This window comes from Spermophilus citellus (genome assembly GCF_964194105.1).
Source record: "Spermophilus citellus genome assembly, chromosome: 8".
Taxonomy (NCBI): Eukaryota; Metazoa; Chordata; class Mammalia; order Rodentia; family Sciuridae; genus Spermophilus; species Spermophilus citellus.
In genome coordinates, this window is record NC_138189.1 from 138,323,484 (window position 1) to 138,335,885 (window position 12,402).

Consider the following 12,402-nt stretch of genomic DNA (forward strand, 5'->3'; position numbering starts at 1 on the left):
TAGCATCATTCATTCATAAGCCATCTATGTAGCTGCACATAATCAGCACATCATTCCTTTTTATTGTGAGTAGGATTTCATCCAGGTACAACTGTGCCATGGTTTGTTTATCCATTCACCAGTTAACTTTCCCAAACCCCCTAATTTCTAGACACTGATCATCTAATATGGGTTTAAGGAACACGGTCTTTGCTATACTACCCTTTTCTGTGTACTATGTCTTCTTTTTTAAGAATACCATTTTATCAAATTGCTGTGTGTGTGTGTGTGTGTGTGTGTGTGTGTGTGTGTGTGTTGCTAGAGAATGAACCCAGAGTCTGGTGCTTGCTGAGCATGTGTTCTGCCACTGAGCTGTACTCCCAATCCTAAATCAATATTTAAAATGCTTTGAACCATCATTCTCAGGATATTCTAGAATTTTTAAAATCTTTGAACATAAAGTATATAAACTTTCCCCCCAACTATTTTGATGTAACAAGCTCTTGCTTTGTTTTATCATGGCAAGTTACTAATAGATGGGTTTTATCGAAGTTTTTCCATTCATTCAATAACACAGAATTTTTAAAATAAAGCTATACTAACCACTCATAAGTGTATTCACATGTGATACTTGGCCTCTTAAAACTGAGCTTTTTATAACTAAACTAGTAAACTGTAAAAATAAGAAAATTGATTATATATGTGTATACATACACATACACAATATATACATGATGTTCGTCTTGATACAGGTTGAAATTTGCACTGTAGTATAGAAAAAAGATTATTATTAAAAGAGTGTAGTGCCCAGTTTTTTTTTTTAATGATAAACTAGGTAAACTAGGACAAGAATACAGCATAGAATTATGTCCAAAATGAAAATAAGGGGCTAGGGGTGTAGCTCAGTGGTAGAGGCCTTGCCCAGCAAGTGTCAGGCCCTGAGTTCAATCCACAGCATCATAGAAAAAAGGCAAGGTTCATTCATACTGGAAATTACCCGGTAAGATTCTGTGCACCAGCTGTCAATCCCAGAGAGCAGAACACCTTGCACAGGTTAGTGACCCCAGAAGAGGATCTTGCCGTCAGAGTAGCCAAGGAGAACACACGGCAGTCCAGCCCTGGATGGAGTGACGCTTTACTTATACAGAGGAAAGACACAGCAACATCGGCTTCAGTGGTGTTCTGCCAGCATGAATGGGCTCCATGCACCCCTCTAGTAGAAAAATTCCCATCTCTCCCTGGTAGAGTCTGAAATATTGAAAACTGGGAACACAGATGCACATGCTTAAGCAGAACAAAAGAGAACACACTGAGTCTGAAACAGGGAAAGGGATTCCCAAACAAGGCAACGAACTGAGCAGAGACTGTGGGGCTCTTACCTAGTGATGCGGAAGCCTTCTGGAGTCAAGGGTTCTTTTGAGTAGCCCATTCAAGGTCCAGAGACGACAAGCAGAAGGCTGCCTTCCCTGGTACCATCCCAACCATCTGTGCCAGAGTAACAGCTTCTTCCAATCAGACAGAACACTGGATATGCTAGTTTGGCCCTTGGCCTTTTTCCCTTGTAAAAGCCAGATAGCATTGTTTGGGTAATTCGGACTCCCTCTGTTTGGTGCTGCTTAGTCTCTTACTTTGTGCATTTCAGTGTTCACATGCCTGGAAGCTGTGGATATTAATGCCCCAACACTGCTGGGCTCCGCTCCTGGATCTGCAGGTTCTCAAAGTGGAGGGTTTCTGGGGCAGAGCTCTGGGGTGCACAATGGCGGGCAAGGGCTGGAGAGGGTGGGCACAAGAGGGTCCTTGCTCTCCCACTTGCCCAACAAGAAATGGAGGTGAGGGCGCCTGGTTCCAAGGTGCAGGGACAGGATGCTTGACAGGAGCTGGCGTCCAGCACAGTGCCCCAAAGCCGGTGCACCTGTCCTGGATCACCTGGTGACCAAGTCCCTTTGCAACCGGCCCAGCTTGGGGAGACCCTGCCTGCTGGAGCCACATTCAGAAAGAGTCTAGGAGATGGCGGCAGGGTGCCTCGTCCAGCTTCTTTAGCTTTAAATTTTGATTGGTCTGCCCCAACCTGCTTTATACCCAATGTCTTGAGGATGCTATTCTGAGCTTTGCATATCTTATGGCTGACTTTTCCACAACTGCCCATTCCTCTGATCAATTTTATTTTCTTGTCCAATGTTCTATACATTTGGGAGGTTTTCTCCAATAGCTGATTTAAATTCCATTCCTGCCTCTGAGACATTGGCAAAGGCAGAGATGCTACTTAATTTCTGATTCAGAGCTCATTTCTGAAGGCCTGGTAGAAAATTTAGTTTTAGTTTTCATTGGACCTCCTCCTCCCCAGGTCATGCTGTAGATCTTACAGCATCAAGGGTGGAAGGAAGCTCCTTAAACAGCCCATCCCTGCAGGGGCATGCCACAGGGAATGCAAATCAAAACCACAGTGAGATGCCATCTCATCCCGGTTAGAATGGCTATTGTTGCCAGGCACAGTAGCGCACTCCTGTAATCCCAGTGGCTCAGGAGGCTAAGGCAGGAGGATCCTGAGTTCCAAGCCAGCCTCGGCAACTTAGTGAGGCCGTTAAAAAATTCAGCAAGACTCTGTCTCTAAATAAAATACAAATAAGGGCTGGGGATATTTCTCAGTGGTTAAGTGCTCCTGGGTTCAATTCCTGGTACAAAAAAAAAAAAATAGCTATTGTCAAAAAAAGTAAAATATAACTTTGGGGGAGGGTGTAGAGGGAAAAGAAACTCTCCTACATTGTTGGTGGGAATGCAAATTAGTGCATACAGCCATTATGGAAAACAATAAGGATGTTCCTCAGAACAACTCAATATAGACCTAACGATGGATCCAGCTACCCCCCCTTTTGGGTATAATCAAAGGAAATGAAATCAGCCATATCAAAGAGATACATATCTGCCCATATTTATTGTGGCAGTATTCATAATAGCCAAGATATAAAATTGACCCAGCTGCCCATCAGTGGATGAATGGATGTGGAAGATGTGATCCCTACACACAATGGAATGTTGTTCCACTGTGAAAAGTATGGGAATCCTGTCATTTGCAGTAAAATGAATAGAACTGGAAGACATAATTAAATGAAATAAGTCAGACACAGTAAGACAAGTACCATGTATTCTTTCTCATGTGTGGAAGTTTAAAATGGGCAGGGGAAATGGGTTAACCTGAGTGTGGAATAGTGATTTCTAGAGCTTAGGAAAGGGCAGGTTGGCTAAAGGGAGGGTGGATTTGATCAGCACACAAGGTGTTAATGTAGTATGCTGCACCCCACTAATGTATACAGTTAGTACATGTTGATTAAAGAAAGATGAACTCCCTGTCTAGGATTTTGGGAAAACAAAAGCTAGGAATAGAGTTTTTTCAGGAAACATGTCTTTCCATCCTACCTTCTATCTCCTAAAACAGGGAGGTTGGGGAACCAGTTATCTGTTTGAAAGAGATGAAGGAAAAGAAGAAAATATAGGGAGGAAAGAACTCTTACAATAACATTTCAAGATACTAAGTGGCTCTACACAAGGGTCTGTTTATCTCTTTCACCCCCTCTGATTTCTACGTGGCCGTCGACATTTTGGGTTCCCCGGGTTTCTTCCTTGTCTCCCAGGTCCCTGTTCTCTCAACTTGTCTACATCTCCTCCTCTTAACTCACCATTACACGATGGCCCTTGACTTTCTGCTTTTGTTTTAAAAAATCTCATCTTCTTCTTCATTTTAAATAGGTCACTCAATTTCTCTTACATTTTCTTCCAGTTCCAGAAAAAAAAGATCTCTTAGCCATTACATGTCTTCTTTCTCTGTTTCTCTGTTTATTCATTTCCCAAAGAGGAACCTCTGCAGACTCAAAGCTTGCTAAAAAAAACAAGTAAACAAATAAATATGCCTCTGCAGTTTGTTTTTGTCACCTGTCAAGGGTTAAATTGTGTCCCCCCCATCTTTCAAATTCATATGTTGCTGTCATAACCTCCAGTATTTTAGAATGTGGCTTTATAGCAGATATAATTAGTGAAACTAAGATGAGGTCATTAGAGTGGGTCCTAATCCAGTTTGACTGGTCCCCTCATTGAAAGGGGAAATTTGTGCACGCGTACACACACACACACACACACTATGGGAAGACAAAGGCATAGATGGGGTGGTACATTTTCAAGCCAAAGATCTCCAGAGATGGCCAGTGATCTACCAGAGGCTAGGAGAGAGGCATGGGGCAGATTTCCTCTCACGGCCCTCAAGCTTTCCCTCCTCACACCCGTAAATCTGCCAAAAACAGAAAGTTCACTTTGTGGCTTCCCCCTAAACACCTCCTTGTCACTTATGAGATAATAGGATCGAACCCTCTGGAATTTTCTGACTCCCAAGGCTCCAGCCTGACTCCTGCTTTCTCCTGCCTTGTCTGCTCTGTTCTGGAATTACCAACGTGCTTCCGGGTGTCCAGACTCACGAGGCCCCTCCCTGGCTCCACATCTTGGCTGTGCTGTCACAGCTGTCAGGCAACAGGGTTCTCCCCACTTCTCTGCCTCTGCCCTGTCCCCTGCCTGAGTAACTCCTACTCAGTCTTCAATGTTTGGGTCCATCTGTGCCTTTCTTGGGAAGCCTTCTATGATGGTTTGAGAGTCATCCCATCCTAGTTTGAACAGACTGACTGGGTGGTAACTGCAGGCAGATGAGCCGTGACTGAAGGAGGTGGGTTCCTGGGGCCATGCTCTGGAAGGGCTCATCCTCCCTGTGGCACCTTGGTCTCTCTCTCTCTCTCTCTCTCTCTCTCTCTCTCTCTCTCTCTCACTGCTTTCTTGCTGCCATCAGGCTATCAGCCTTCCTCCACTGGGCCTTCTACCATGATGTTCTGCATCACCTCAGGCCCAGAGCTGTGGAGTCCGTCGACCATGGACTGGACCCCTGAAACCAGGAGCCAAAATCAACTTTTCCTCCTCTACACTGCTCTTGCCAGGTCTTTTGGTCAGAGTTGTAAAAGCTGACTAAAACACCTCCTAAATGCCCTGCCCACAGTACTCCTTCTCTTTGACCCCCAAGGACATGTTTAACACTGCACTTAACCATATGGGACTGCAACCCTCTGTTAAGGTGTGCATCTCCCCGGGCTTTAGCACAATGGTTGCAGGGGGTACTCAGTAAAGGTATGTGTGATTAGGCATTCACTGAATAAACCAAGAGTTGAAGGATGTCTGCTCCATGGAGAGATGCCTCCAATACAAATCCCCTTTGTACTCTACCAAGAAATGGCAAACAAGGGTGTTTTTAGCAAAGGAGCTTAACAAAGAGGAACACCCAAAAAGATCAGTGGCCCCAAAACATAATGCCAAAGAATGTTTTCTAAGTGATTTTTTTTATCATGACATTCTGTCAGGCAAAGAAAGCCTCCTGAAGCCATCAAAAGATCATTCTACAGATTTTAGACAATAATAGGGAAAAAAAGCTTCATTCTTATCTGTGACAGACATTTAAATCATCATATTTGTGTTTCCAAATAATCATTTTCATCACATAAAGAAATTCACAAGAAAAGGCTCTTATAGATTTTTTTTTTTTTCTACCAGAGAATGAACCCAGGGGCACTTAACCACTGAGCCATATCCCCAGCCATTTTAATTTTTTTATTTAGAGACAGGGCCTCGATAAGTTGCTAAGGCTGGCTTTGAATTCCCAATCCTCCTGCCTCAGCCTCCCAAGTCACTGGGATCACAGGCATGTGCCACCGCGCCTACCACTCTTATGGAATTTTAAGCATACAAACGTATGGGCACACTGTGAGGCGTGAATTCACACTTCCTCAGTGGTTTTTCCCTCCTTCAACCACAGCACCCTGGGCAGCTCAGATGTGGAGACTCTGGGTCCCCTTTAGGAGGTTCCACGTCCCCTGCCCTCTAGCTAACATGCTCAAGCAGCAAGTTAAAACTGTGAGAGGTAGTGGTTTCTTCATTATTCCCTCTCCACTGTGCTGTAGAGGAAATCAAATCCATCTTTTTCCTGGTGTCTGAACCTCATCTTTCCTAGACACTCTGGAATAATCCATGGCCACACGAGGGTTTCTTCACAGAGGCAGGGTCCCAGCAGAGAAGGTCTCCTGGCTTGTCCCCCAACTTCCACGCAGTGCCTGGAAGTCAGCCAACAAGCACAGACACCCTAAGGAACTCTTCCAACGTCACCTCGGTTCATCTCTGCTCCTTCCCCCAGTGTCTGTCACGTTCACACTTGGGCTGCAATCCTTCACCTTTCACACCACTCCACAGTATCTACTTGTCAGGGAGATTAGCAAGGAGGGACAGTGGAAGGAGAGCCCTGGAGTGGTCTGTGACCTCTAACCTGGCAACTCTGTCCTTGTTCAAACAGGGACTGAGCAGCCACTGAGCACCAGGAGCCGCAAGGCTGACTCGAAGCTGCAATGTCCCCATTTCACCTTCATGTGGTTCCTGGGAGCTCTCCACAAAGAGATCTGGGAGCCTGTCCTGCTTTGCCTAGGAAATGACTGTCCCTGAGTGGGCTATAAGATCTCCGGGTGGGAAGGGACCTCAGCAGAACTGTTTTTCTTTAATGGTGAGCAGAACAAATCCAGCCTGTGCGTCGGACATGCCTTTCAGGGTCCCAGGACTGTCAAGTCCTGTTCTGAGTCATTTTTTTCTTTTCCATTCTCTGGTCCCCTCACTGGTCTCCATTTTTACAAATCTCATTTGTCTTTTCTAAATACAATCATATAATTTAATTGTAGTTCTGAACAGCAATTACAATCATATGTATTATAAAGCACTAATTTACATAAAGATCTATACTTGCCTAATTCAGTTAACAAATGCAGCTTCGTTAGTTGTTGACTACAGCTTGTGTACGCCCTCCTATTAACTTGCAAACGAACCCAGGAACTGCCTCTAAGTTATAATACACAGCATAACTGAAAGATTTTCTTAGTGTTGCTATTTTATGAAAGTTAAGCATTTCTAAAGTAGGAATTTAACTATTATATCAGGTTCCAGGAACTTCCTCAGCCCTTAGGTCATTACCAAGGTTATACAGTGTTTGCGGGAGTTAAGGCACGAAGCACCATTAGCAAGCTAGAGGAATCGTGGTTGTGGTAAAAATAAAAATACAGACTGCTTCATGAATTTATGTGTCATCCTTGAACAAGGCCATGCTAATTTTCTCTGTATTGTTCCAATCTGCATATATGTGCTGTCGAAGCCAGCACTGAATCTCATTTCTCTAAATCTCTTCCACCAGGTGCTACCGAAGATGAAAAAAATTCTGTTTAAGCTACAAGTGGCATTATGTTTATGGATGTCTTTGAAAGTCCCCTAATAATATCAACAAACCAAGTAAAAAATACATGTTCCATGTGATTCTTTAAAAACTTTTGATTTGTCTTACCTAAATAATTAGTAGGGTAATTAGTCCTTATATACCTTCACATCATGGGAAAGTATCAGGCCACACACATTGGATATCACATAGGAGCTGAATCTAGAGGTTTGTAGACCTTCTGTGCCGTTTCCTGGTTATGTGACCTAGGAGAAATCACCCACCCTCTCTGAGCCTCTGAGTTTCCTGTAAAGTGGGGATGACAAGAGTATGTAACTCGAGGCTGCAATGAGAACTAAGTGTGTTAAATTCTGTACAGTCCTTAGAACAGTGTGTGTCACGTGGGTGATGTTACAGCAGTGTTAAGTTTATGAAATAATACTCCATGTTTTTATGAGGGTTATGTACCCCATGTATATCAGTACATCAGGTGCTTTCCTCAAAGAGTGACTTAATGAGAACAACCTAATGGTGCAGGAATATTGTTTGCTATTGCATCAAAACAGCAAACAATTTGAAATTCAGTGGAATAAGGTAATTTGATCATTCTTATCTAGTCAGTATCTCAGAATTTGAACATAGGGCCTTTGTTCTCTCAAATAGTAGGCCATCTGCCACCTTAACCAGAACAGAAATGGAATATTTTCTCCTTATCACAGTTCAGGAGTCCCCCTGTCTCTGGGATGAGCTAGATCAGGAAAACCCAATCCTGTCTTCTCCCTACTCTTTCTCTATCACTAAGAGCACTCTCCTTTCCCAGTTTCACATCAATTCCAAACAGAGGACACTTATGGACCATCAATAATGCACAGCTTTTCAGACAATCCCAGATATGCACATAGAGATTCCAAGTGTATACAGAATGATGCACATTACAGTTTAAAACATTTTACAGTTTAACATTTTTAAACTGTAATGTGCATCATTCTGTATACACTGATTTTATATTTGGGAGAATTATTTTAGGGTAGAAATTCAGAAGCTGTATTACTGAATCAAAGAACTTAGATGTTTTCTTAACTCAATGCACACTACCAATGGGTTTCAAAAGAATTGTGTCATTTATAAAGCCACCATTAATACAGCATTGATGTTATACTTATTATCTGTTTAACATTCATAATTTTTAATTATAACATTCACAAGTTATTTAATTATATTTGTAATATTAACTCAAAATTTATACTATGTATAAATGTTACAATAGTTATTATATTGATAAGGACAAGGTATTAATTTACTAGATGAAAGATGCACATTTTTTTGTTAGTTGTATCAAATTTGTCTTTTGCATGTGTTTTTTAAGTTTGTTTTTCCTCCTTTATAAATCGTTCCTTCTGCCATTTGATCATTCATCTGCATAACTACACTATGATACAACCTACCTTTGGCTGAGGAGAGCATTGAACACAGTTCAGATGCAAAGGCTTGTTTTGTCTAGATGCCCTTCAGTGGATGAATGGATTAAAAAATGTGGCATATATACACAATGGAATTTTACTTAGCAATAAAAGAGAATAAAATCACAGCATTTGCAGGTAAATGGATGGCGTTGGAGAATATAATGCTAAGTGAAGTTAGCCAATCCCCCCCAAACCAAATACCAAATGTTTTCTCTGATATAAAGAGGCTGATTCATAGTGGGGTAGGGAAGGGGAGTATGGGAGGAATAGACAAACTCTAGATAGGGCAGAGGGGTGGGAGGGAAAGGGAGGGGGCAGGGGATTAGCAAGGATGTTGGATGTGATGGACATCATTATCCAAAGTACCTGTATGAAGACACAATTGGGTGTCAACATACTTTATATACAAACAGAGATACGAAAAATTGTGGTATATATGTGTAATAAGAATTGTAATGTTAAAAAAAACACCAAAACAGGTATGAAGACATGAATTGGCATGAACATACTTTATATACAAAGATATGAAAAATTGTGCTCTATATGTATAATAAGAATTGTAATACATTCTGCTGTCATGTTTTTAAAAATATAAAATCAACCAAAAAAATGGCTTGTTTTGCTTTTGGATTTAAGATGAACACATTTTGTCCAGTGGCTCCTGATTGACCGACCACAGTTTGAGCAAATGCATTTGTTCATGTTCCAAATTTTAAAAGAAGGACTGGGAATCGAGTCCATTCGGAATTTGCTGCCACTCCTTTGCAGCGTCACAGAAGGCCGGTGACCCTTGCTCACACTGCACTTCTTTACCTCTCCGCTTCTTGTGCCAGAACAGCAGAAATCTGACCCTTTAGGATGCCACCCTCTCCCCTACTATTCTCTCCAACCTGAGACAAACTTTCTCCTACTTCCCTGCGCCTCCCAGAGGCTGTGAGGTCAGCCTGCTCCTGGGAATCCACAACCGTCCTTTGTCTTGAACTTCTGTGACCTGGAAGGGTCTCCTTGCCTAGATTTTCAGTTCTGCTTCTCCTTCATCCTTCATAGTCAGCATTGTACCTGGCACATCCCAGGTCCCCAGTCACCATGGAGCTCCACTGATGCTGTCTCCTAGAGAAGTCTCAGTCGATCGTGTCTAGCCCGGTATTAATAACCCAGAAGGTCATTAATACATTTTCAAGCAAATTAACCTCTTCATCCTGTCTCGGGTCCTCTCTCCCAACCTGTATTCATGTGATCTGTATCATGATCTATTTTTTAATATTTTTAACTGTGTCTCTGACATACACCCTTTTTAGTAGTCATCCTTTCTCCTTCTCCTTTAGTTTATCATACTTTGCCTTTAAAATAGACCAGCACATGTTTTATGCAAACCAAAACAACTTTTGGTGCACTCTGTTTCTTCCTTACAATTGTATTGGGACTTCATTTAAGGGGAGAGAAGGGAAAGCATATGGAAATGGTAGGAGGCCCTCAATGTTACACAAAATTACATATAAGAGGTTGTGAGGGGAAAGGGCAGGGGGAAACAAGGGAGAGAATTGAACAACAGCAGATGAGGTAGAGAGGGATGATGGGTGGGGAGGGGAGGGGGGATAGTAGGGGATAGGAAAGGTAGCAGAATACAACAGTCACTAATATGCCATTATGTAAAAATGTGAGTGTGTAACCGATGTGATTCTGCAATTTGTACTTGGGGTAAAATTGGGAGTTCATAACCCACTTGAGTCAAATGTATGAAAGATGATATATCATGAGCTTTGTAATGTTTTAAACAACCAATTAAAAAAAAAGATTGCAGTGTCACAGAAGGCCGGTGACCCTAAAGACTCGACACCCACCATAGCATCCAGTTCCTCATCATGATGGTAGGGTTGAAGGAAGGGGCAGAGAAAGCTTATGCCCCTCCCAGCTCCCCAAATAAATGAAGTTGCTGTTCTGCTCACCCTGTCCTACCTTAAGACAACACCATTTGATTTCATCTCATGTATTCATGAACTTGGGCAGGGTTTGACTGGGTGATTCTTCTGTTCTGCTGGTGTTGACAGAGATGACTTAGTGGTAATGAGCTGGCAGATCGGCTTATCTGGTGGGATTCAAGATACCTGCTCTTAAATGTCTGGTGCCTTGGTTGGAAGGTTCAGAAATGCCTACAGGGCCTCTTCAGCAAGATGACCTCAAAAAAGTTTAATTCCCATCCCCACGTTGTACTGGGAATTGAACCTGGAATGCTTTACCGTCGAGCTACATTTCCAGCTCTTTTTATTTTTTATTTTGAGACGGGGCCTTGCTAAGTTACCCAGGCTGATCTCAAACTTGCAAACAGGCTCCCTAATAGCTGGGATTATAGGAGTGTACCATATGCCTGGTGGGAAGTTTGATTTCATACATAGTGACCTAGGGCTCTGACAGCAAGTGTCCCACTGAATAAAGCAGAAGTTGCAAAGACTTTTATGACCCAGCCTTGGAAACCACACAGCTTTGGTGTTGTCTTATTACATTGGTCAAAGGACTCACAAACCTGCCAGAGGCAAGGAGAAGGGACATGGACCCTCATTTTTTTTTAATAAGAAGAATGTTGTGAATTTGCAATTATATTTTTAAAAACCATTCCATATAAAACCACCATGAAAGATTCAGGAGTAAGGTACAGGTGAGAGTTGGGGACTAACTAGTTTATTTTGAGGGTCCCTGGAGTGACTAAGGAGTAATGCCCCTCATACATTTAGTTAGAGTATGTTGGATATACCCAATCTCTGCTTGCCTTAACTCCACGACAATGGGTCCCTTAAGGTCACAAAAAATGTTAGAACCAAATCCAATAGAATTTTCTTTGTTTTGTTCCTTTGACACTTATCCCAAACTTGACACTGGTCAAGACTCAACCTTTCTTTAATTATATATCTCAGATCCAGATTCCAGGACTGGGCAAGATACTGTTTCTTATCCTAACTCTGCCTTTGGGAGTCCATTCTTCTCAGAGAACTCTGGGTTCCTCTATGGTGTGGCCCCTGTCCCCTTTTCCTAGTCCCATGCAAGTGCATGCCTTTCAACACGTCCATGTCACTAACTCCCAAGTACCTCCCCAACTTCAAGTTCTCACTCTCTTAGCAAATTATAGGCAACTTCTTGTAGTAGCTGCTACACATGTAACAACACCATTCTTTCCAAATAAATTCAAGATTTTAAATGTTGTTTTCATCTCCTTGCCTCTAAAATCACCTACCCTGGGCTGGGACTGTGGCTCAGCGATAAAACACTCGCCTAGCATGTATGAGGCCCTGGGTTCCATCCTCAGCACCACATAAAAAAAATAAATAATTAAAACAAAGGTATTGTGCCCAACTACAACTAAAAAAAATAAATGAAGATCACCTTCCCTTCCCAGCTGCCTCATGACAATAAGTTTGCTACATCACGGGACCTGCTACCCATTAAACAATTCACTTTTGAAAAATCTTTGATTCCACATCTAAACTTTCATAAAACTGTATTGTCTATTAGATCAAAAGTGACATTTATGTGAGAGCATTTTACAAGCATTTCACAGGTATGAGGTGACAATATAAATCCACAATTAGAATGGATTTTCAGGATCTGCTCCTCATTTGACTTCTATGGGCTCATCTCTTTCCAACTTTTTGTCTTCCCCCTCCTTTCTCTCCATGACTGACTTCCCAGTCCATCAGG